Source organism: Microcebus murinus, chromosome 13 (assembly GCF_040939455.1).
Source record: "Microcebus murinus isolate Inina chromosome 13, M.murinus_Inina_mat1.0, whole genome shotgun sequence".
In the NCBI taxonomy this organism is placed as follows: Eukaryota; Metazoa; Chordata; class Mammalia; order Primates; family Cheirogaleidae; genus Microcebus; species Microcebus murinus.
The window spans coordinates 19,541,323-19,568,965 of record NC_134116.1 but is presented as its reverse complement, the minus strand read 5'-3'; positions in this window follow the sequence as shown (position 1 = coordinate 19,568,965).

The following is a 27,643-nucleotide window of genomic DNA, read 5'->3' as shown; positions in this document are numbered from 1 at the left end:
ACTCCATTCCTCCCCAGCGTCTGACTTTTTTTTTTGTTTGTTTGTTTTTTTTAGGGCTTCATCCTTTTCCCCTCTCTCTTGCCATCAAGTCTTGCTTCAGCCAGTTTCCAAAATCCAATTGCCTGCTTTCCAACGAGGGTGTCCATGACAACTTCTGTCTGTGGCATGGTTGACTCCAGTGCTCCATTCGGTCTCTCCTTCGTGGCACCGAGCTCTTCTTTCCACGTTAGACCCAAACATTCCTGGTTCCCTTTCCAGCCTCCTTGCTCTTAGGTTGTGCTTGACTTTGACTCCAGCCTCTCTGAGTGCAGTTTCCATGCTGAGCTTTGTTCTCAGATCAACCAGAGAGAATCAGGATCAAAATCGTGTTTTTAAACTGTACTTATCACAGAGTATGGGGTCAGATTGAGGCTCCCTTCCTGTTGTAAAAAGAGATAGCCACTCATTTTCTGCCCCGGGAAACAAGGGTTAGATAAGAAAGAATTAAGGAAAATCCACACTTTTCCTCCAATAAACATATACACATACAAGGTCACTTTTCAAAAGTGACCTTGTATGTGTATATGTTTAACTAAAAACTCATTTAATCATCATTTATTTTTTATTTAAACATATATGTCTTTTTTTTTAGGTGCATTCCTCTGGTAGGAAATGTCTATCAGTCATTCACTCCTTAGTATAAAATTACTTTATTGCTCAATGACAAATTGGCAGTCCTGAATAAAGGTGGAAGATTGAGGATAAGTAGGGGTTTGGGGGGTAGGAGGGTCATTTTTAGATGTGAACAACTGCGAAGCAAGAAGGGAGATGATTCTGTAGGTGGATATTCCAAAAACATAAAGACCCTAGAGCCTGAGGAAAGGAGGCAGCACCTTGTGGGAGCTGGGGGTGCTGTTGATAAAGGCAGGTAGGAGGGCAGAACTGTGTGTTTTGCAGATTTCTTCAGCACATCAGCAGCAGCACCTGAGACTGTCCACTGTGAAGCCTCAGCCTTTTGCCCTTGGTATGTGGCAGTGGGTTGTGATGCCTGTGTTTGTGCCATACGTCCCCAGAGGCAAGTTAAATCTTCTTTTTGTAGTATTCTTAGAGGCATAGCAGACACGCTAATGCAGGTCTATCGCACTCTACTTAGGACAGGGACTGTGTTCCTTCCACATTCCCATCCTCTTCCACTTCGATCTCTTCATGGAAAGGGCTCATTAGTAACCATCCCCATTAGTAACCATCCCCACGAGGTTCTGTTGGGTGCCTTACCATCCAGAGGTATATAGTTAACAACATAAACACAAACAGGAGAAATAGACACATAGTCTACATAGACACATGGGATGAATAGAAATTTTGAACTCTATATATTCACATATTGGAGAGCGTGAAGATTCTGGGCTCCGTGTGATCTGAGTGTGGGTCCTTATCCTGCCTCTCATCTGGCCAGATGACCTTGAGGATGTTTTTTAACCTCTTGGAGCCTGAGATTACCCAGGAAAAGGGAGAATTAAAAATAGCACCCTCTTAGGGTTGTGAAGATTATGAGATAAAGTTAGTAAAGTGTCTGGGAGAGTGTTAAGCCAAATTAAATTTCAATAAAGGTTAATTTTAATATACACTGGTGGGAAAAAAAAAATGAAGACATTTTTAGTTCTCTAGATCTTTTGTCCAGAAAACTTTCTATCAGTATCCATCCCAAAATTCATCTAACAAAAGAATTATTGAGTGACCAATATGTCTAGCCAGTTTAAAACTTGCTGTCATTTTTTTTTAATGGATTTCAGTTGCTTATGTGACCTAGACTTATTTTGAAACCAAATTGTTGGGACAGACAACAATTATTAGACTCATGATATTTGTGCCCTTGTTGGCTGGTTTAGCATTCTATCCTTGCTTCTTGTATTTGAAAAACCAGTCATGATTCATTATATAATCCAAATTGTCTGGAGAGCCCTCAAACCCATTCATTTCAATGCAATCAATATTTACATGCCACTTTCTGTGTGCAGAGCATAGTGCTAAACACAGGGAGGCAAGGCATGGTTAAAGAAGAATAAAACACTGTTCTGTTTCGAGGAGCAGTAAATATGGCTGACAGCCAAAGCATTGGGTAGATGACTAATAGAATACAATGAAGTGACTGCAATGAGCAAGTGATATAAGAAATGTGGAGAGAAATGTTCATCCCTAATGAGGAAATCAGTTAGCGAATGAGGTGGCTTTTCTGCCTAGCACTGAAGAATGAGCAAGATCTCACCCAAGACCAGAAGAGACAGAAATATGTATACAAACAAGGTTAAGCGTATACATTGCCAAATTCAAGGAAACAATGAATTTGGCTAAAGTTGTAGCTTTGGAAGCACAGAATCACTGTGTCATATAGCTGGAAGGAATTCTAGAATCCAATCCACTTATTTTAATGGCATGTGCTCAAAAAAGTTATAAGAGCCATGTTTAGCAAGGTATGTTGGATTAATTCATGGAGAGCACGGAATGTCATTTGAAAAGCCTGGACTTCTCATCATGGGTAATGGATATTTTCTGGAAGTTTTTGAGTAGTAGCACTGAATGTATTTGTAGCTCTTATTTCTTATTTTGCATCCTTCTATAGAGATGATTCCCAAACCCGGACAAACACCTGGAGAGCTTGTAAAACTATTGATGGCTGGGCCCCAACCTCAGAGTTTCTGATCCAGCAGGTCTAAGCGGGCCCCAAGAATCTGCATTTCTAGCAGGTTCCCAGGTGGTGCTGGTGTTGCTGTCCTGAAGACTGCACTTTAGAACCACTCTATGGCATGCTACTGGTTCTCAGCTCTGGGTGCCCATTCAAATCATCCCAGGAGCTTCTAAGAAGTACTGAGACCCATGCTCCAGCCCAGACCAGCTGACCCTGAATCCCTGAGGGTGGGAAATAGCTAGATGTAATTCTTGAAAGCTTCCACGTGATACCCGAGGTCAGCACTCTTCCTATTTTCTTGTGTGTAGCAATCTTGTCAAGATGCAGATTCCTTTTCAGTAGGTCTGGGCTGAAGCCCGAGATGGCGCATTTCTGATGAGCTCCCAGTGGACGTCAATGCTGCTGGTCAGTGGACCGCACTTTAGCAAGGCTCTAGGAAATCCAATATTCTTTCTTTCTTTTTTTTTTTCTTCTCACTTTTCTCTCCAAGTTTCCATTCAGTGGTTGATTCGATCTGTTTCTCTCTGACCCCGACACAATATAACGACACACCATCCCCGAACCCTCATTTGAATGATGATGCCTGAGAACAAACCACAAGGAATAGGTGAAGCATTTGGGATTCGGTCAGCCACAGAGTCGACCCAGAGATGGGACGCCCGGCGAGCACTGCTCAGCGGTGGCAGCAGCCGGACAGGGCACAGGTGAGTGCGCTGCCAGCAGCCCAGGCCGGGACGCAGGGATGCATTCTTCTGTCCCTGCCAACTGCTGCCACCCACACGCCTCCCTCACGTGCTCCTGAGCTGCACTGGCCCACCTTCCCTCAGCAGCTTGCTTTTCTTTTCTTCTTCTTCTTCTTTTTTTTTTTTTTTTGCACGAATTACTCTTTGTTAAAGCATAATTCCCAGAGAGAGAATAAGAAGCTTTCTGGCGTATCTATTAATCATGAAGGAGACTGAAAGCTGGAAATGATGAAAGGAAGAAAGAGACCTATAAACGAAATGGAAAAGGCATGCCATTCAAAATGCGGATTCCCGACATGCCCCCATGGTAAGACCTACACTCCTGTCCCTGCTCTTAAATGCCTCTTGCCTTTTTCTTGTCGTGGGGACAGAGTAGGTGACAGGGAGCAGAGGGACTTTTTTTCCCTAGTATTTTCTTCCGTGAATTCTGACAATGGTTTGAAGTGTTCTTGGCTAGAAAATTATACTCGGCAGAGGAAAGCTGAAAACATTCCAAGGTTGTAAGGCGAATCTCCTTCTCTTACAACCTTGGGTAGATCAATGCTAGGACACCCAAATTATTTCAATTAAAGGAAGATATGTGAGTACAAGCTGCACTGTGCAGTTACTGAACAAAGAAAGAAAACAGTAATTGTTTTGCTAAGCTGTGTTTATATGAACCAAAGCCTCTGCAAGAGTTTAGCCCTTGAAATTCTTCCTGGGACCTTGTGACATTACCACTTAGGAGGGGAACTGATAATTTATTTACTGATTATATGTGGGTAAGGGCATTTTAGCAAGAGTTCCAGGAACAACTTCCAAATGGACATGAATGCAGATACATGCAGAGGCTGCAGGAATTCAGGCCAATGGTGATACTCTGTGATACTCACAAATTTGGGTCACTCTCTCAATTAGTTGAGCTGCTCGTCTGTGTGAGTACAGAAACAAAAGCTACTTTGGAGCCCTTGCGGGCTGGCAGAGCATCTTCAAATACCCTCCTAAAGAGGCAGCGCTGTAAATTCAAAACAGGCTTTCAAAATAAACTCAGCAGGGCAGCGCTCGGGGAGTCAGGGGCACACCCTGCTTTCCCAGCCGTAGGTGTTTGAAACTTCAAGACCCTTCACTGTTACAATCTTCTCTGAGCCTGCTTCTCCCAGGAGGAATCATTCTGAAATACAGTGGAGATTTCTACTCTTCCAGATGCAAGCTTGCACAAACCATCCACACTCCTCCTCGGCTGGTCATCAACCATCTCCCTGTTAAGGTGGAGGGAATTCATTGCACTCAGTGAGCTCGCGAATGAGTGGTCTTGTGCAGGCCAAGCGTTTGACACATGCAGTTGGATCGGGACTTTCATCTTGGAAGTTGTCTGGGACGTGGAGTGGGACAGTTCTCCCAGAACTAAATCCCAGTTCTGTCCAATTCTGTTTGTCTCAGGCATTTCTGCCACCAGAGCAAACTTTTATGCTTTGGAGCATAAGTACAGATCATCTGTTGTGTTTTAAAGTGGGTGTTTTTTTATTTTTTTTATTTTTTAAAGGAGCTAATTTGGTTGTGCAATACCATCCAGAGGAACCACTTGTAAATTATATTTAGGTGTGTGTATGTTTCTCCACTCGTGGCGATTATGAATCATATCCATCTTTGTCTCATTATGTAACTCTACACTAACAAGAAGGGCTCCAAGCCGATGCCACACAGGAGGGGCCACCCAGCAGAACGGTCTCTGCCCTTCCCCCCACCTGTCTTGGCCTTTCTGAGGGGAAGAGAGGAAGTGACCAGCTCTTCCTCGTTTGCCTGGGACTTTCCTGGTTGTAACTGAAAGTCCTGTGTTCAAATGGGGACAGCCGGTCACCCTAACAAGCCTGGCTCTTTGCTCACTTCTGGCCTCAGGTGCTGAGCGTGTGGACATTAGCCCTGGTCCTGTTGGCTTGGGTCTCCTCCCAGGCCTCCCTGTTCTAGCGAAAAATCAAGAAGTTCCCACACCCCAGAGGCAGGAGACAGGTTTGGGGTACAACAAGGTCTGCTCTGGGCATGGAGGGGACGGCTCTCCCCTTCCATGTGAAACTCTGGACAAGGGTGAAGGAGTTCCCTTGTCCCCAGAGACAAAGGCCCTACAGGTGTGAAAGGTTTCTAATTCTATTCTATTGCTGTAAGAATGAAAGCAGAAATCATTGTGAATGAGGGGGAAGAACACACGCTTTGGATCCAAACTGGGCTCCAACATTAGTCATGCCACTCAGCTTTTCTGTTTCTGGAGCAAATTATTTAGTCTCTCTCAGCCTCAGTTTCCTTGTCGTTAAATAGAGATCAAAATCTGGAGAGTATTTTCCATATTAAAAGGGCATCAAATTCCACTTTCCTTCCCCTTGACTTCAGAGTAAGGCAGCAACCCTGGCTTTTGGACCAGGTTTATGTTGTCTCTAGCATCTCCCTTCTTCCTCGACCCCCACACCACCCTGCCGTCTCTTGCAAATGTAATGTGCTTCAGTATTCATGCAATAGTTACTCTCTGTATACTCAGGCAAGTAAAACAACTTCTACAGCAATCAACCCCCCAAACTTCAGTGGCTTAATGTGATAGAACTTTGTTTCTCCCTCTGGAAATTCAATGCAAGTGGAAGTGCTCTGCTCCACATGGACATTCAGGGACCCAAGAACTCTGTCACCTGCAGCACAGAACTTCTAAGGCAGGATGCAGAATGCACATCCACTTGTCTTGGGAGGGACAGAGGTCACTAGAGGTCATATTCAGTTGGGGAAAGCTAGTCACATGGCCCCACCTAGCTGGGAGAAGGGCTGGGAAATACAGTCTTAGGCTGTGCAACCTCTTCCTACCCACGATTCTAACTAGGAATTGTTCTTCCATGGCTACCTTTTTTAGACTTCTAAAATATATGGAACACTGTGCTGGGCATTCAGAATAAAAAGACAGTAGACAGACACAACCCTTACCTTACCTCCCTTACCTTCAAGAAACCTGCCTTAAACATTGGTAAACTATCAACTTTTCCATGATGTTCTTCCCTTGCTGGAAGCAGTAAGATTTTGTCTTTCTGCTTGTCTTTATTGATGCATGGGATAATGAATACAGAGTTTAAGGGAAAAGAAAATCAGCTAATAACCAAATTGAAAGCTGAGAGGGATCTTGGGGGTCACCTGTACAAAAAATGTTAACCATATACAAGAAAACATGAGATGCAGAGAATTTAAATGACTTGCCCAAATTGTTCTAGCTAATTAGTGCCAGAACCAGGTTAAAATTAAAACCCTGCTCCTTGCATCTTCCAGTCCTAAACACCTCCTAGTATATCAGGGTCTTTCTGGTAACTGTGCAACACATAAAATTCTATGAGCTCAACACTTTTTTAATATGTGTTTAGGCAAATAGGGCTGATGGTGAGTGGGATTGCCCAGGGTGGTGCTGTTTGTAACCCAATCAGCATTCACCATTGCACCTACAGGATATAGGGGTTTCATTGCTTTGTTGGGAAATTATCTTGCCTCTTTGGGGCATCATTTTTACATTCACCTTGGATTCTCCATGCATTTAATAACAACTCAGCTCACATGCCCCAAACCTGTCAACTTTGCCTCAGGCAATAATACCTATCAGCTTTAATTTGTCCCATTGGAAGGCTGATGAGCCTCAGAAGTTTGAACAATGTTTTGTTTCAACATGTGGTGCTCTCTACACTGTACCCAAAGCTACTGGCCACACATTGGTTTAACTTGCATTTAAAAATATAATTATTGAGATATTTCCCAAAGGGCCTGAGTGCATTGGCCAAATGGCCAAGTTGGTAAGATCTGTCAGCTCTGGTTGGAGTGGCATTGTCAGCTTTTACACAGAGATAGGAGTGAGGCTTAGGGACCTCTGAGAATGAGTGGTAACCCTGACATGAAAGTCCCCAGGCAGTGAGCATACCTGGTATGTAAGGTAATTTTTTTCCTTAATGTGGAGATTTCCTTTCATGAAGATGCTCCAGACATTAAAAACTTTTACCTCTAGAAACTCTCATACTAGTATGTACTTCTCAGAGACACACTCACCTGTGGGCCTGGAACTCATGCTATTCCTGAAGATTCCCCAGCTCCATCCTGGAAAATTGACGGTAATGTAGACATGTCATAATCAAGTGGGGAAAAACAGTTTGCCAATATTTTAGGGAAGTTTCTTGAGAGTAAAGACCATGTCTTAATTATCTTTTTACTCCTAGTGCCCCAGACTGGAGTTGTTCAGTGAATTCCATTTCCTATCCCAATGAGTCTGGCAATTGAAACCTTGGAGAAGCTTAGTCTATAGTTCTGAAACTAAGAAGAAGCAGTAATTCTGTAATTCTAAAACTATTCTTCCCAGATAGCAGGTCTACTTTGCACCAGAGCACATAAAAGGACATTGCACTTGAGTTTTGAGACTGGGCCAGTTTGAGGGCCTGGATATTAACATACACACCACACACACACACCCCAATGTGGCCCATAAACAACTGGGAAAGGCTAGAAACCCTATAGCCAATATCCCAATATGTAGATATATGTGCTTCTGGTTTATATGGCTGAGTTAAAATTCTCTGGACAGTCTCAGATATTACTGCTCTCTAAAATTCATGCACTCAGCTGTTCAGCTGGAAAAAACAGTGCTGGATGGGAAGATTAATTTCTTAATATATAAATAAAATGAAATTTTCCTACTGTCTTAGATTTGGATATTTTAACTACGACTAAGGATTTACCTACATTTCTCCAGAAAGCTACTAAGACACCCATTTATCTTCCACAGACATATTTTAGATTATGCTGAAATGGCCAAGTTTCTCCTAAGTTGACAAAAAAAAAAAAAAAATCCATTCCATGTGACTGGAATCAGGCCCACTGAGATTTTCACCAAAAGCAAAAATACCTTGTATGTGTATCAGAAACAATTGGAAAGAGCTGGCTATATTTCTCTGCACCAACATCATAAGACTAATGGCATTCCAGTCAATTAGTCAGCATTGTTCTCTTTGATGTGTATCACTAGAAGAGCTCAGCTTAAGCTGGCCCCCCGAAAACCTGTCCCTTCTTCTCGATTCTAAATCCAAATGTACAGTTTTTGTTCTTGTCCTTTCACATGCAGACTCCTGAAGACTTCATCCTACTGTTCATTCAGCCATTCAGCAAAGACTTACTTTTAGCTTGCAATTTGTGGGGCACTGTGTGGAGCATTAGAAATTCAAAGATAAATAAGAAAGACATGGCCTTGATATTCAAAGAGCTTACCTTAACGTCTAGAAAAGGAGACAAATATGTTGCTGGGTTGTATATGCATTGGAAAGAGAGAGCAAGCTCAAGTAGGATGGTGTGCAGGACTTCCCTGTTGCACACCTCCAGGGAGGGCAGGTGCATGATTTTCCCTGTGGTTGACAGCCCCTAGGATACAATGTGAATAATACCCTGGAGATGTGCAACATAGCTGCTCTGGGAGGGGTCTCAAAAAGACTTCCTGGAGTTGAGACACTTGGGTTGAGCCTTGAAACCATGAGCAGACAGACAAAACATAGAAGGACATTGCAGATAATAACTCAGGCAAAGCAACAAAAATATAGAACAATCAATAAATAAGGCTAGAATTCAGTGGATGAAAGGAAGCATGGTGGGAACGAGGTTGCGGAAGGAAGCAAACACCAGGCGGGAAGTGTTTTGCATGAAGGAGTTTGCAATGCCTCTGGTTAGAATCTCTAATAGGCTTTAACTGTGGTGGTCACTTATATTTTTGAAAGTTCACTTTGGAATCAATGTGGAAGAGGGAACTTGTATAGGTAATGGGGGGGGGGCTGGAGAGCAGGGACATTAATTAGGAGGCTACTGAAATGGCCCAGTAGAGAAGTGATGGAAATTTGAGTTAGGACAATGAGATGAACATGGATTCAAGATATATAGGAGGTGAAATTCATAGGTCTATATGACCAGTAAGATATACAAAAGAAGCAAAGGGAGTTGCTGGGATTGAAAACCTTATGGGTTAATGACAAATCATTTAATCAAGATAGAGGACCAAAATGAATGTGCCTTTGGGTACAAGAACCATGAGTTTGGTTTTTGAAACTGTTGAATTATAAATTGGGACCACCAGGAGGGCTGCAGAGATGGGCTTGGAGCCCAGGAGAGAGGTCTGGGCCACAGAAAGCAATTTAGAACCATCAAGGTTTAGGGCATGGTGGAAGATATTCTCCTAAATTCCTAATTTCTTTCCTTCTCTTCACTCTAAAATGACCTCTGATGAACTTTCCTGATGATTTAACTTTTTCAAAGCCATCACTGGGAATCTATTCAGTCTTGGCTGTCAGATTGAATTACCACTTACACGGCCCTCCGCTTGATTACTGCAACTCCAAGTCCCTTCCTAAGGTTTCTCTCTCTGTTTCCCTGATTGCTTCTGGTGAAACAGTTGAATAGACTTTCTCCTGGGCTCTGGTCCAGCACCAAAAACCAGTAAAAAGATCCCAAGTCCTTACATATTCTTGTCCATGTGAAAAGAGACAAAAAAAAAAGATCCCAAGTCTAAGTCCCTACTCTTCCACTTTCGAGCATGTGGTCTTGTGCAAATGATTAAAGTTCTCTGAGCCTCAGTTTACGTATCTTTACAGGCAACTGTAAAGATAAAGCCAGACAAGATATTTTTTGAAGTTTAAATGAAATAAAATGTCATAATGTTTAGCATGTTACGTCGCAAACATTACATGCGTTTGTTCAATTTGTACATCATAATCTATTAGCACGGGAAGAAAACGTAGAGGTTATATCACCTAATCCTATTAAATTAGAGAGAACTGGGTCCCAGAGGATAAAAATGACTTGATCAAGGTTATGTAGCCAGTCAGTGACAACCTTGGACTCTACCTTCTCATGCTAATGCTATCCTGCACTCCTTCCTCCCTTCCAGGTTACTTTGGAAGAGTGTCTATAAAGCCCATATACCCCCACAACTTTACTGTGCTTCCTGTGGACGATTGGAAGATGAAGGCTGTGTTTGTCATCTATCACGGCATAACAAATTCCCACAACAGATATATATTATCTCACAATTTCTTTGGGTCAGAAATCTCAGCACAGCTTAACTGGGTCCTCTGCTCAGGGTCTCACAAAGCTGTAACAAAGTGGGACTGTGTTCTCATCTGGAGGCTGAAAGGAGGAAGAATTCACTTGCAAACTCATGTAAGTTGCCAACAGAGTCCATGTCCATATGGTCGTAGCACTGAGGTGCCCATTGTCTTGCTGGCTGTCAGCTGGGGGCCACTCTTGGGGAGCAGAGGCCACTCACCATTGATGCCATCCAGCCCTTTCATGCATTCTCCGTGATGTGGCAGCTGACTTCTTTGAAGCCAGCAGCAGGAGCGTGCCAGGGGACAGGAGTGATGTTCCATCGCCTTTGCTATATTCCATGGGCTGGCGCCAAGTCCAGGTCCCACCAGCACTCTAGAGGCTGGATCACATGGGGCAGGACACTCAGTGAAGAGAACACGGGGCCACCGTAGGATTCTGCCCTCTGCAGATACCATGGTGGAGAGTGTCGGAGCACAGTCTAGTTGGCCTTCAGCCTCCTCGAACCACAACCCAACCCCCTGCACTGCCGTCAGGAAGGCTGGATCTGCAAGGGCTTTGGAATGACTGTGGGAGCAGACCAAGGTGCCCTCAAGAGGCCCGGTCAGGCCCACAGTGATACCAAGGTCAGAGTGGTGCTGGTACCAGTGGGGGAGGAAGTGTGTGTATGCATGCGTGTGTGTACATTTGAGTGTATATGTGTGTGCATGTGTGTGTGTATACATGTGCACACATGTCAGGTATCGGGGAGGAGGGTTTCCTTCCTGGGAGCTCATCAAGTGACTCTGCCAACCATTCTGGCATTTTCTGAAGTGGCTTTCTCCTGAATTGTTGGTACACTCTGTGACATGAGTCATGCTGCCTCTTTATTAAAAAGCCATCTTCTCCAGCTGAGGCAAAACAAATATTTATGTGTATCTACCGCTGGTCCCAGCCTTGGCAAATGTCTGTGCTTCTCCGTGGAGCTATCCATACCCACTGGGTATGGCTAAAAGGCGGGGTCGCGTGTCCCCTCCCCAGCCCACCACAGTCCTCTCCTTATACTGCCATTCACCGAAAATGTCTTCTCCAACCCCTCCTAAAGGCTCACCGCCTCCCTGACCCTACCACAGAGAGCATTAATCTGCCCCAGTTTGACTGTCTTAGCACTTGCTAACTGAACCCAAGTGCCTGTTTTAGGCAATGCGTTGTGTTCTGTGTTACATTATTATTCAACTATTTCACAGGAGTATATCTTCTTTCTCTAGTGAGATGATAAATTTCTCAAAGACGAGATTTACATTCCCACTTTTTCTTTCTCTTTTCCTCCCTTCTTTTTTTCTTTTCACAGTGTTTAGAATTGGGGCTTTGGGCCTAGATGGGCCTGTATTGAAATCTCAGCTCCATCACTTTGTACCTGTGTGCAATTCATTTTCCTCGTGCTTAAGTGAGGATAATAACTACCTTATATTATTGTTGGGAGAAGTCAGTGAGATGACACATGTATAGGAATTGGTGCCTGGCACATAGTCAGCATTCAGTAAATGAAAGATATTACAGAATCCTTCATGTCACAATAATGACCATTTTTGTTCAATCGGGGAAGAAACAGTTGAGCACCTTCCCGGAGCCCAGGGCTGTGCTTGGGTGATGGAGAGAGATCAATACATAAAATGACCACGCTCTTATGCACCACAGTGGCTACCAAGGCTTCAGAGAGTCTGTAGACTGTGGGACCAGAAGCCCTAAATGAGACCAAAACAGATAGTAATTGTTTTTTTAAAATTGACAAGAATCCACTCACAATGATTTTAACTAAAAAAAGCCCTTTTGTGGGTGGCCTGTGCCCACTGCAGCCATTAGCATTCATGGTGGGCGTGGCAGAGGCTCCTGGTACCGGTTCCCCGCACCCCCTCCTGCTGCAAGTCTTGCTGTTGACAGACAGTGGAAACATGGGGGCTGCCTCTGCAAAACAGGTGACCAGATGGTGCTGCTTTGACAAGTTGTTAATGAGATGAAGACGGATGCCTTCCCAGTCTGCTGCAGGTGGGGAGGGGGGCTGATCACCTTCCACGTCCTCTTTCTCTCCTCTGAGCCCTTCGTCCCTCCCCAACACGCATGCTGCGTGCTTTTCAGAGATTGGGGAACTATCCCATGATTAAAGCGCCTTCTAAAGCTCCTAGCGATGCCAAGGCTGCCAACTAAGGTTGGGAATGTAGTAAGTGCTTGATAAATACCAGCCGGGTTGAGCAGCCCCTTATGACAGCGGATCCCTGAGCCCTGTAGAACTTGCCCCAGTTGAAGGGGGTCAGTCATCCTCATGAGATTCTGCTGCACGAAAAGTTAAAAATGGAACCAGGGGAAATTATCTTAAAGCTGAAGTGTAAATGTTTATCTGGTTGTTCTGCTCGGATGTGGACTTTCAGAGGAATTTGGTGCTTTCTCTTCCACCTTTAGCAGATGGTTTAATAAAATGGGAAACCTTCAACATGAACTCCTATCACAGTGAAATTGTAAGTGGTAACATTCATTGGTTTCCCCTTTTATGGAATGCAGGGCGCCTTGATTATTGAATTGAAATATTGCATTGTGAAAGTCCCAGGAGAGTTCTTGTTTGAGAGGTGCCCACTGAACCAGGAAGTTGTGCTGGTTATTGCAAAGGAGAAAGCAAATCTTCCCGGGAAAGGGGAGAGTTCCTTCCAGCACGAGAAACCCCAAGGAGCACCCCATGATGGTTGCCCCAGTGCGTCTCTCTGGCATTTGGCCATGTTCTCTTTCCCTGCCCCTGTCTGGGCTGATTGCTAGTTCCATCAATATCAGTCTATGCCATAAGTTACCCACAGGATTGCCGAATTCAGGGCGTGTCTCCCAGGAACTTAAAAGAGGAGAAAGAGCTTTGAGCCCTTAAATCCACAGGACAGAGCAGAGCAAGAGGCAATTCTGCATCTAGAAAGACCCCAGCCCTGTGTCACTGGTAGGGAGACATTTTCCATTTTAGCTGTTTTCACACCCATTCCTGACTCACGTTACATTGGGGTATTGGGGGCCGGTGGTCCTGACCCTCACACCCTTACTGCTTCTGACGGCTTTCTCTCTCTCCCGACTTCCCCAAGAAGTCTCCTGTAAGAGTTTAATGGGAAAACAGGGACTTGCAAATGACTCCTTAACTCTTTGCAGGATTTGGCAATAGCAGTGACCTCTCTATATTGATCCTTTCCTGTGTTCCTGGCACAGTGCTAAGAACTTTACACGCATCGATTGGTCAAGGAACCATGTCAGGGAAGTATCTTTATCATCTGCAGTTAGGAGGAAACAGGGCCCAGTGACATTAAATTAGGTGCCCAAGAGCACAAAGACAGAAATTAAGACAGCTGGAGTGTCCCGTCTCCTGATCTCAGAGTCTCGAGTCCCAGCTACCATACTACATTGCTCTGCAAAAGTCTTTTAAAAAGGCTCCCAAAATGCTTGTTTTTATTTTATCTCTTCATTCCTGTATTTCCCATAAAATTCCATTCCTTTGTGTTCTCTTCCCTGCTTAACACCCTGTCTTAGTCTGTTCAGGCTGTTATAACAGAAATACCACGGGCTGGGTGGCTTATAGACAGGACTTTATTTCTCACAGTTCTGGAGGCTGGGAAGTTGAAGATGAAGGCCCTGGCAGATTTGATGTCCCGGGAGAGCTCGCTTCCTGGTTCATGAACAGCCATCTTCTCTGCGCTGTGTCCTCACAGGGTGGAAAAGACCAGGAAGCTCTCCGGAGTCTCTTATAAAGGCATCAAGCCCAACTCTCATGACCTAATCACTTCCCAAAGGCCCCACCTCCAAATGCCATCGTATTTGGGATTATGTTCAACATGCTAATTTTGAGAGGACACATTAGTCTATAGAACTCTCCACCCTCCCATCCAACCAAAGATTAGCTGATATTAATTAGTTTATTCTTAAATACACCTGTGTTTTGGCTCACTGGGTGCTGGAAGTCTACTAGATCCATATAGCTTTCCCTTACCGCTGCCGATCACCAGGCAGATGCAGGAAATAGAAGACTACAGCCTCTTGGTCCAGATGGATGGGAAGTGTCCAAGAACAGGCAAGGCCATGAGGCGTGGAAAATGCGACCGGAGGGAGACTTTGGCCTGGGCTTTCCGCCTGCTGTAAGCACAGAAAACCCCACTGGTGGGCGGTTCATGTGGCCAGTTTGAGCGTGGAGGAGTGGGATTTTGCCACCGCTGTGTTGCTCAGGCTCCCACCGTAACCCAACCTGGTGATCACGGTTAGCATCACTAAAAGCTGGTCCTGCTATGAACTGTGCAGCAGCAGCGGGGAAGTCTTCACGGCAAAGATGCAAACTAAATTTCGTCTAACTCGGGTTTACAGGAAATATTAGGGGTTAGAGAACCCAGGGAAATGACTGGCTGAGCAAATAATCAATCAAGTCCAGAAGGCGGAGCATTCCCTACATCCCTATTAGTCTCTTCTGCTCGTCAATAACATGGAGATAAACATTCGGGGTAGGAGTTGTGGAGGCGCTTTTCAAGATTAAAAGAGAATGAAGAAACAACCAGATGCAATTTGTGGATGCTGATCAGATCCTGCTTTGAATAAATGAGTCATAAAATTCTTTTGGAGGACAATTGGGAAAATTTGCATACGGAACGGGGATTATGTGATATGCAGGCCTTATTAATTTTTTAGGTGCAGTAAGGGTATTGTGATTACATAGAAAAATGTTAGTTTTTAGAGATGCTTCTAAAGTCTTCAGGAGTAAAATGTTATAAGGTCTGAAATTTACTTTAAATACTGCAGCAAAAATAAAGTATATGTGACAAAATGTTAACATTTTTAAATTCTAGGAGATGGGTACATGGTTTGTTATACTATACTATGGTGACTATGATAAATTTAATGAAATGGAAAATTACAACCTCGGTTTGGCGGTATAAAAGCAATGTAGTGATTTATAAGACCTATTTATGGAATAATTGCCATAAGTACAATGGCTATTAGGCGTATTGTCAATGTGTCAGATTCGTTTTGGTGAGGCCTTTTGATTCCCAAACTGCTGTGTCCAACAGCACTCCGAGGCCTGCTGTAAGTAGAGTAGAAAGAATCTCCTTATGTGGCATGGTCCAGCTTTAGAAGCACATGGAGGGACATTGCTTGACACTCTGGGGACACCCATAGCCAGAGGCCCCCACTGGGTAGATTTGAGACTCTGTTCAGCCCATGCCACAGAGGACATTCAGCCCCACCAGAGCAAGCAGCAGCTGAGGCTGGTGGGGGAGGGGGAGTGGGGGGGTGAAGCCATATCCACCTCCCCCTCTGTCTGTCCTCCCCACCGCTGCCCCTCCTACCTCTTGGGTTTTCCCATGCCACTGTCATATTCATCTGCTTTCTTCTTGCTTCTCTTAGGGTTACATGGCTAGTGTTGTTCGGCATTTCTCCCTCTTGACTTTTCCAAGCCTGCTCCACTTCCTGATGTTCTCCACCATCTTACTGGTCCTTTCCTCAATCTTTTCTTATTAAATTCTGGTATGACTCTCTTAGCCCGTTTTTACTCCACTTAAGGATTTTATCGTGATTTATACTGCAGTTCTCTGTTGATCAACTTTTTTCTCCCTAGTGCCATCTGCCTCTTTGTAGAGGACTGGTGATATACAGGCACATTCACACACACACACACACACACCTTTGGTGAATGTCATGTCAAGTTTGAATTTGTTCCTATACTAAGTGATGCCTAGGAAAACGCTAAGTGAAAAGTGAACTGTTCTTCGAAACCAGAGCATGCATTTAGGGTTTGGATCATGTCTGTGAATTTCATTTTTGTTTGCAGTAACAGTATTTTCCTCCCAGTGGTAAGAGCAGCTCAAATTCACCTTCCCCTATTGCCGAATTCTCCACTTACTCCCCTTATGTTACATCCCGCTTTGTTTGGGGTAATTTAGATTTTGAGCCATTCTTCTCTTGTTAGAGTCTATAGTGCCTCTTCTAAATTGAAATTCTTCCTTCAGGGAGCCAAGAACTCTGATGCTTCTAAATTTACATCTGGGTAACAGATTTTGCTACGAAGTTGGACTACTGGGGAACAAATTCAATGTTTCAGAAATTTTACAAAGAGTTGCATTCCTCAAGGTCTTATCCAGTGAGTTCCATCATTGGGGACAGATGGTCCACTTTAAGTATAATCAGGAAGTTTCAGAAACATGACATAATGTTTATCTCTCCTAAGATTTTTCTCTTTGGTTTGGCTTCTGAGAAATACTCCTTGTGCCCATCTCTCTCTCTCTGTCTTTGGCAGATTCTGACAAAAATAATGTCTAGAAAGGCTTTTGCATTGTCTTTTTATAAAAAGAACATATTTGCTTCTAATAATATATATTGGCTATACTTTAACATTTTTTAGATCATAGAAGCTGTTGCTTTTTCTCTTATGAAAAATAATATGCTTTATTTTGAGCAAACAGATAAGTCACAAGCTCTCTGCAAAGAGACAATTATAAAAGAAGACCCCAAAGGCAATAATTTTGACCCATAGTTGTGATCAAAGTTGTCCTTTATACCTGTTCTACATCTGACATTTAGACACAAGCTTTAGCTGCAGGGAGTCTCAGGAACCTGCTTCTAGGATGTCAGCAAAGGATGGCATTTCATAAGATGGTTCTGACTACATGATGTATGTTCAGTAATTAAAAAAAAAAATCAAATCTGAAATGCAAATCAATTTTAAACCATCTACATAAGAGTAGGAAAATGCCCCCCAAACAAACTGCCAGTTCCTTTTGAGGAAGTAGTATTAATTTAGAGGAGATGATACATGTTAGAATTCTTTCAATTGCTTTCTATGCTGAATATTCTTCATTTAAAAGTAGCACACATAATTTTTTTTCTCCTGTCTTAAAATGTCATATGTATTATGCCTACAATTTGTTTGGCGCGTCTGTGCACACTACGATTTGCACGCATACACTTTGTCACTATGTTCTTACATATTCTGTAGGATCATAAAATGTAGTTCAAAGTCCTCAAAGCTCTCAGGGGTGGAGGAGGGCCAGAGAAGGACGTGATTGTGCTAAGCCACGAATGTAAACTCCCCTGGAGCACAGAATGACTCACATTCTTTGTGATGTGAGTCACTCCCATGCAGAACTGGGGTTGTTAGCTACTACATCGCCTGTGGCTGTTTGTTTGTTCAGGAGGCAGATGGAAGGCAGAGACTGGAGAGCTTGACTGAGGAGCTGTGGAGTTTTCACTCCAACAGAGGCAGGCCACAGCCGGGTCACATTTTCTCCTTGGGTTTTATTTCTCAGAATATTCAGTTCCCTAAAAGAAGGCACTGCTCCTGTGTTTTACCTAGTGAATTGAACCAGAGAAGAGGTTAATTTGTAAAACAAAAAAAGGAGAGAAATTGAGTAGCAATGGGTAGAACATTGATGGGGGGTGGTGGGCAGGGTGTGGAGAAGAAAAAAAAAACAAAAACAAATGGAGTAAAAACCCAAAGGATGTTAACTTTCTCATTTAATGAGCATTGATGAATAGTAAACTGTACTTATTTATTATTAGCTATGTACAAAACAGTAGAAAGTGGTTGATCTAATAGGAGAGTTTAGTAAAGGTATTAATTCTGTATTTCTTTCACTCATTAATCAGTAGCACTTGATTTCCAACAAAGAATGGAACTTAGCTTGCCCTGATTATGGGCATAATACCTATACCTCTGATTTCTCCGTTGTAAGTAGAATCATCAGATGCTCAATTGAGAGAATTGTCTACACAATTCACAGCTGGGTTACATATTTGATGATTTGGAACTACTCTGAAAACTCAATAGTTCCTAGGTCTTAGTTGCTCAAAACCTGGAGTTGACAAAGCTAGACTCCACACAGCTTGGTGTCCACCTTCACACTCCCCACCTCCCTACACAAGCTCCCTTGAAATCGGCTTGGAAAGTTGGAGGATGACTCAGCCCGGGGCATGCACACCTCCACCCTGCTTTGCTCTGTGCCCTCAGCTTCCCTACGTCTCTCCTCTCAGCCCGACTGCCACCACGTCAGCTGTCTGTCCTCCATCTCCAACCAACAACTGGAAGGGACACCCCTCAGGGAATTTTAACTGGTGGACTTTCCCTAAGGGGAAATCTGAGATATAGCTAGTGGCCCAAATAATAGGACTAACAGCGCAGCTTTGGAAAACTTGATTTTGTTTTGTATCATAGATGTTTTTCTAGTTCACCTTAAAATGTCAGAGTTGGTTTTTAGGAAAAATGAGAAGATGATAAATCTTGTCTTTGGTGCTTCAAGTTCCCCCAAGAAGCACCAATCACATCCTCTTATTTTATTTTTTTATTTTAGCGTATTATGGGGTTACAAGTGTTAAGGTTACATATATTGCCCATGTAGTAGTTTGTTGCAGAAAAGAGCCTGGCAAGTGATCTGATTCTGAGTTCTTCAGACCATGCCCTGAGGTGCTAGAAGCTTTCCACCTGGCTCTCTCAGGGGCTGCCTCATGAAATGAGACAAGGCAGATGAAGCAATTGATCTATCTTGATTTTCACCTGAGCAGTTTCATTACTAATATATCTGATGTGCATAGCAGGCTTCCACTGAAGATTTTATTTGCAGAAAGGGTTCTACTTTCTAAAAGAAAAAGGGTTTGCCAACAACAGATCGAGTCCATCATGAACAAGATACCACAACACTTCTCTAATAGTCTATCCAAGAATTAAGTATGAAATTATCCGTCTGTTCAGAATTAAATGAGGTTTGCAGCTTACAAATATGACTTGTGAATTAAAAATGAATGCAGAAAGATTGCTGTTGGCCAGAGAGCTCAGTTGATCAGGGGGCCTTCAGAATGGCCACTGGGGAATGAGAGACCTATGGAGAGGGTTCTATGGATGTAGGCTCCCTTATCTTGCAGGGATAATTGAGAATTGATAAATTCTAATTTATAGAAAGCCTTTCCCTGTTCAGATTCCAAAGCCACATTTTAGAATTTTCATCATAATGCACGGCTAACCTCCCCTCCAACCCAAAGCCAAAAGCAACTGTACATGATGCCCAAGATGTGTTCTGTCCCCAGGGGGTCATGACCAGTCACCCAGCAATCACAGGAGTTGTTGATGTCCGAGGATGAAGTGGGCAAGACCTAAAAGAAGACATATAGGCTACTTCTGGCTTTGATATTTCTTTTTCTCAAGAAAAGCCACACTGGCCATTGTCAGTTCAGAAGGTCGCATCCATTGGGTCTATCTGCAGACAGGTTCAGGGGGCTCTTGCTGTCTTATGACTGTGGCAGACCCCTCTGGGTTTTGGATACTTTGGTGGGAATAAGGTAGAGGACAACAGTATCTAAAAGAGAGTGTTAGACACCAGAGTATATTGGAAAGAGAACATAATGGCAGTTATCCAAGCAGAAACAGAGACAAGAACAGCATCTGGAAACTGGAAAGGGCAAATGAACTACTATGGTTGGCTCTCTTGCTCCTTTGATTGCTGGGAAAGGAGGAAATTGAAGGAAGCTTGAGGAGTCCCAAACAGTGTTTATGGTGCTGAGTGCACTGTCCGTTCTCTTTATATTATCCCAGACTTAGGTGCTTAGGGGAATGTTTTCTGTCTGTAGATTGGTGAAATTTCTAAATTCAAAATGTCTAAAGGTAATTGGAGCAGTGTTTATAGAATGGATGTTCATGTTGGCAATTGTCCTCAACTCTATTTCCTTAATCATTCTTCCCCACACAGCCCTTTAACTTTGGCTGAGTCCAAAGCAATAAGCCCACAAGTGGCCAGGAATGGTCCCATTTTGACAATCTGGAATGATTTTTTTTTCCCCACGAACTAAATAAAGAAATGCTCATATTTACCTGATTCTTTGTCTTGCAAATGAAATAATCCATTTCATATCCATTTCTCATGTTGGAGTTTAGGAGACATTTGGTACTATAAAAATATAATAGAGCCAATAAAAACTATAGGTTTCTTTGCCTTTAATAACTAGAGAGAAGAGAAATAGCATTATGACCAGCATCCAGCTAAGTACTTGGGGAGGGATGGCATTGAGCTAACACAATGGAAATACAGATCGTGATTCACCTGGCATCCAAGGCTTGTTTTCATGAGGAAGAAAAAAGAAATTCTTGGTTTGAAGACAAGAGAGGTACCTGATGGTGAATAAAGAGGTGACCAAGTGGGTCCCAGAGTTTAGAGGAAGGAACAAAAGACAAGACACACAGTGAGAGGGCAGGGAGGGCACAAGGAGGGCTGAGGACTTGCATCTGTGGGCAGCAAAGGGAGAGAACCAGGAATGACAGCAGAGTCAAGTGTGGATCAAGGTTCTGTGAAGCCTCAACCACCAGGCTTCAGGTTTGACCTTGGAAAGAACAGGACTCGCATGGTAGAGGAGACAAGGCTGAGAAAGAGAGTGCTGAGCAACCGCTTACATAAGAGGGAAAGAACAATGAAGCAGCTTCAATTCCTGACAAATACATTCACTTATTGACAGTATTCAGTGGAGACCTCTGTGAAGAAAAAAAAAATATTTTTAACGTTGGAGCCTACTAATATTATTAGAAAATGTTCTGAGAAGTGAGGTAGCCCTGGGTTTCTTAGCTGAGACAATTTGGCCCATGGAACCCAGGCAGGAAAATCTCTATATTTGTGTCCTATTCTTTCAACTGGGTAAGATCCAGAGAATGACTATGACAATCCATCGTTACATGCCATGCATTTTACATTTGTCCAAACCCCTAGAATGTACTACGCCAAGAACGAGCCCTAATGTCAACTATGGACTCTGGGTGACAGTGATGTGTCAGTGTAGGTTCATCTGCTGTAACAAATGCCCCGATCTGTGCAGCTGTTGATAGTGGGGGAGGATGTGCGTGTGTGGGAGTAGGGGATAAATGCAAAATTTCTGTACCTTCTGATTAATTATTCAGTGAACCTATAACTGCTCTAAATAATAAAGTCTATTGTAAAAGAAAAAAACCACACTCATGCAGACTAAGAGACGGCATCATATAAAAGATCAATATTTCTATTGTCTCTGGAAAATTTCAGGATGTTTATGCTAAGGCATACCTTATATTTTCAGAGTTAGTAAATGTTGTTCATAGGATGTGATAGAATCCAAAATGATATTCTGCAGTAATGGTTACTATTATTAAAAGTAAACAAGAGTTAATTAGTTCTATTCTTTTATGAATACACATGTACTCACATATGCATTCATATACACACACTTGCACATACACACGAACATTCCCCATTCAAAAGCAAATTAAAAATGCCTAGACAGGAGCAAAGGCTCCAGCCCAACTCTGAACTTGGGGACTTTCCATACGATATGTTTGCTGTGTGTGTGGATTTGATGAAACATGCCCGTGCTGAAGCCAAGATCCACTGTCACTATGGCTGTTTATCTTGGAGGTGCAGGGCTTTGCCAGTGAACCATGTGGGTGTAAAACAGAGGGGGGAGGAAGTGCTAGGACTAGAGTCAGCCCTGGCAGGCATTAAGGGAATGTAACATTATGCTTCCTAAGGTACCTTCTCATTAGTGATTAAATGAGGATGTGTTCGTGCTTCAGGTGGAGGTTTAATGCCTTGTCTTAAGTGAAGTGTTCCTGGAGATAAATCCATCTGCTTTCTTGTATGCTGTGCGTGATTAGTAAATATTTAATGTCAACCCTGCATCTTGCTCAGGCTCGCTAAGTCATTTTCTGCTTGCCAAAGGAGCAACCCTGGTACTTCCCTTGAAAGTAGACTCCGCCTCCTTGAGCCACAGCTTCACAAGGAGCCACCTTGGTGTGGCTCTGAGCTGACTAGGGGCAGACATGCTACCCACAGTGACAGCCTATAACAGCAAATGCTTAAGCCAACGCCATGGGCTAAGAGCTTTGCTCCCTTTTTACCTACTCCTCACAGCAGCTGTACCGTCTAGTTCTTATTATTACTTCCATTTTACAGAGCACGATGAGGTTTGGAGAAGGTCAGTTGCCCAAGGACAAACAACTAGAAGCTGGTGGAGCAGAGGCTAGGACCTGCAGATTCATAACTCCACATGAGTAGGCTTATGTAATGGACAGACAACCAACTCTTCTACCTCTGCAAGCCACTGCTTCCTTCCAATGGCATCATTTGTCTTTTTGGTTCCCACACTTGGAAGTTACTGCCTAAGAAGATGGGCGCCTTTCCATCCTGTCTCTGCAAGGGAGTTATTCTCCCACAAGTGAAATTAGGAAATCCACTGAAATAATTGGCTTTAAATACACCATCATGTCACATACCAGCTCTCCATGAATACAGACACCTGAGAGCCACCCGAGCCAACAATTGAGAGCATGTTTTCTGATTGTACTTTGGCACTGCATGGCTGCCTATAGCCACAGTTTTTGTAGGTTTTTTTTTTTTTTTCCTGTAGTGGAAATGATTGCCAATCTCATAACGAAAAGAGGAGAGATTTTCCAATCCACAGTAATGAGCCATCATCCTACACTCGCTGCTGGTGGGTGCACAGGGCAAGGAATAAAAGGAATCAGCAAGGCTTTTTACTTGCCCACCATACATTTATGTTAAGTGATCGGCCCAGAAATGCCATTTGTTCTTTAGAGTTATTCATGCTGAGATGCCTCCTTACTTCTTGGAGTTGAAAAACTGAATTTAACAAGGTAAATGGTACGAACCTTGAAGCTGCATGAAGCAGAAGCAAGATTAGCTATTTCTCAATTGCCAAATCAATTCTAACCAATTTATGGACCTATAAGTAATGGCTGGAATCCACATGGTCTCTTCAGGTTGCTCTGATACTTGAAAACTTATGCAAGAGAAAAAAAAATACATGTATTTTACAAAGGCCAATAACAGTGGATTTTCAGGAAGTCAGAGAGTTACGAAGTTCATAGCATTTAGCCAAGCCTTAAATACAGTCAGGCAAATGCTTAACTGCACGTGGTGACTCCATTCTCACTTAATGTGGTCCCGCTTCTGTCCCCAGGAGCAGTTTTGATCAATAATTAGGGCTGTTTATTTGCCTGGCCTGGAAAAGTTACAAATCATTAACACCGGAGAAAAGAATCCCTATTCAATAAATGGTACTGGAAAAATTGGATAGCCATATGCAGAAGAATGGAACAGGATCCATATATCTCACCACTCACAAAAGTTCATTCAAGATGGATAAAAGACTTAAATATAAGGCATGAAACCATAAGAGTTGTAGAAGACAATATAGGAAAAACTCTTAGATATCAGCCTAGGCAAAGAATTTATGACTAAGACCCCAATGGCAATTATAGCAACAATAAAAATAAATAAATGGTACTCGATTAAATTAAAAGGCTTTTACATAGCTAAGGAAATAATCAACAGAGCAAATAGACAACCTACAGAATGGAAGAAAATATTTGCAAGCCGTACATCCAATAAAGGGCTAATAACAAGAATCTTCAAAGAACTCAAGCAAATCAGCAAGAAAAAACAAAATCCATTAAAAAGTCAACAAAAAGGCCAGGCATGGTGGCTCATGGCTATAATCCTAGCACTCTGGGAGGCCAAGATGGGAGGGTCACTCAAGGGTCAGGAGTTTGAAACCAGCCTGAGCAAGAGTGAGACCCCATCTGTACTAAAAAAAAAAAAAAAATAGAAAGAAATTAATTGGCCAACTAAAAATATATAGAAAAAAAATTAGCTGGGCATGGTGGCACATGCCTATAGCTACTCTGGAGGCTGAGTCAGAAGGATTGCTTGAGCCCAGGAGTTTGAGGTTGCTGTGAGCTAGGCTGATGCCATGGCACTCTAACCCGGGCAATAGAGCGAGACTCTGTCTCTCTAAAAAAAAAAGTTGGCAAAGGACATGAACATAACTTTTTTAAAGAAGATAGACAAATGACCAATAAACATATGAAAAAATGCTCAGCATCACTAATCATCAGGAAAATGCAAATTAAAACTACCATGAAATGTCACCATTAGAATGGGTTTTATTAAAAAGTCCAAAACCAATAGATGCTGGCATGGATAGAAAGAGAGGAACACTTATACACTGTTGGTGGGACTACAAATTAGTACAACCTCTATGGAAAACATATGGAGATTCTCAAACTAAAAGTAGACCTACCATTTGATCCAGCAATCCCACTACTGGGTATCTACCCAAAGTAAAATAAGTCATTTTATCAAAAGACACGTGCACTCGAATGTTTATTGCAGCACAATATACAATTGCAAAGATGTTGAATCAGCCCAAGTGCCTATAGTTTCATAAATGAATTAACAAAATGTGGTGTATATACAGCATAGAGGACTACTCAGCCACAAAAAAGGATTAATTAATGTCTTTTGCAACAATTTGGATGGAACTGGAGACTAGTCTCCTAAATCAAGTATGTAAAGAATGGAAAAAACAACACCACATGTAATTGCTATTAAATTGGAACTAACTGATGAGCACACATATGCACAGAGGAAAGTAAAACTCAGTGGAAACAAGCACAGGCCTGGACAATGGGGAGTGGAGAGTGGGTAGGAGGGATTGGGTGAAAACTTACCTAACAGATACAATGAAGACTATCTTAGTGATGGGCACACTTCCAGCTGTGACTCAAGCAACACAAAAGTGAGCCATGTAACCAAAAACATTTGTAACCACTTAATATTTTGAAATAAAAATTTAAAAAACTATAGTCCAAGAAAGGTGATCTTGGCTATGGGCTTCCCCAGGTCTCTAGTGTTACTTCTGGGTGGGCCCAGGGAAGTAAGGGTATTTCTAGACCACTTGGGACTCTTGGCCTGTCCCTGAGAAAACATGAACTCTTCAATTAGAGTTTTGGACAAAGAAGGCAGATTGAGCTTGCGTTTACATTACTCTTCTCTCAAACCACTAAAAGGATTGACTGTAAAGGGTTTTAAAAAATAGATACATGCCCTCAAAGAGGAGCAGAGACAAAAGAAATCTAATTTTGTAAGTTGGAAAACAGGTGGATGAATGGTCACTGACTTGGCAGATTCCAGAAAGCTGAAATCGAAGCCAACAGCAGGTGAAGCCAGGAAGCAACTTGAATTGTGCTTCAGAAAACTAGAATGATACTAGTAGAGGCTTTTCAAAGTGGGGATGAAGAGAAGGCTGAAAATAGGAGAATTGTTTGAAAGTCTGTTTTAAGGCAGCAAAAGCTAGATACCCTCTCCCACTCTGCACAACCCCATCACTTGTGCTCCCTTCCCCCAACCCTGGCAGATGACTAAAAGTTTATTTCTTGGAGTGGGTAAAAAAGAGAATTCTAGCACAGGCAAACACCAGACACAGCTGGGACAGGTGGAGTGTGTTCAATGGTGTGCGGGTTATGTTTAACAATAGGTTTGGAAGGGGGAAGAAAGAGGGTACATAATTTTAGTCATTGCCAATTGCAGTGGTGTAAATACTCATGCCAAAGCTAATTTCAAACTAAAAGCATAAAGCCTCTGGCCATGAGTTGGGAAGAGATACATACAATCAACTTTTTGTGAACCTGGGCATGCTGGCTGCAGGACCAGAGTTTACTGAAAATAGAGACATTAAGTGGAAGTTTACATACCAACTCTTGAGATAACTTCACCTTCATTCCCTTTCTCCATCTGATGCCCATATTCAGGTAGCCAGGATAATACCTTCTAGGCAGTAGATGGGAAGGTTTTTCCCTAAAGAATCTGACTGGTAGCAGGAAGACAAAGGAGACCTATAAATATTTATAGTCATGAATAACCCCATGAAATGGTCAACCAGTTTACTCCATAGAGAATTTCGTCTAACAACAAGCCCACCCCACAAAGATCTTCCAATGACACCTTATGAGCTACTCAGATGTAAGTAGAAAATCAAAGATAACCAGTAATTTTAGGAAATCTGACAACTTAAAAGTTAGAGATGAAAATAAAAGAGCGAGCGAAAAGGGGAATTTGGCATTAAAAAAAGACAATGCAAAGAGAAGAACACTTCAAAAAGATTGAGAATTATTATTATATTCCTGAAACAAGAAGAGAAAGTCTTTTTAAAAGAACATTCACAAAGTAGAAAGGAATCTTAGAACATTAAGAAGATATACAGGAAAAAGGAAAATCTCAATAGGTGAGTTGAAGGATAAAGTTCAGAACACTTTATAGCATTGGGAAAAGGCAAATAAATTGAGAGAAAATATTTTTTAAAATAGAGTGTTAATCCAGGATGTTGTGGCATGTTTGCAGGATGGAGGATGAACACAGAACACAAAAAGACACACAGACACACACAAAGATGGTTACAAGACTGCAGTGCACAACGCACCAGTCGTTTTATTTTTATACCCCCAAAATCAAAGTTAGTTCCTTATATGTGCCGACCCAGGCTTGGCAGCAATAGCCATGAATTCCGGAACATGTAGCCTAAGGACACAGATGTCTCCTGACTCAAGGTTTCCAGGCAGTTGCTCGAAGCACCAGGCATAGATCACAGACCAAGATTAGCAAGGTTGGGCAAGGCTGCCACTGGGGGCATTTTTCGTCCCCAGTTCCTCTTAGGCTGATCCCCTGCAGCTGTGCATGGCTTAGGTCGCCCCTCCCTTGAGGGGTCTTACCTGTCATTGACTAACCAGCCATTTTATGGGATTAAGCAGCAATCAAAAGAACAATGTGCTTATTGTGTGGCCTCTGGGCTGACACTTATTGTGGGGCTGGGCAGCTCTTGCCTCGGTGCAGAAACTCAGGTCTATTGTTATGTCTCTAGGCAGCAACCGTGTTTGTCACAAGGGCCTTGTCCGGAACACATTACTTTCAAATGCTCTGGGCAGAACATGTACATTACTCACTAAATTTAATTCTTAAACTAGGAAAATATATGTCAGTCCCCTACATAGGAGATTAAAAATCAAATTATAGGAATTTCCTAAAGAAAGAAAGAGAAAATAAAGGGGAGAAAAATATCCAAGAACTGCTACAAATGAAATTTTGAGAACTGAAGTACATGAATTTCCACACTGAAACTTCTACCAAGTGTGAACACAATGAATAGGGAAGGCCCAAGCCCAAGCACATCATGCTTAAATTTCATAATACTAGATACAAAGAAAAGACTTCATAACACTTTCAGAAACTAAGAACAAATGACCAAGATATGGCATCAGACTTTGCAATACCATCCTGGAAAGTGGAAATTAATAATCAGTGCATGCCTTCAAAATTCTGAGGGG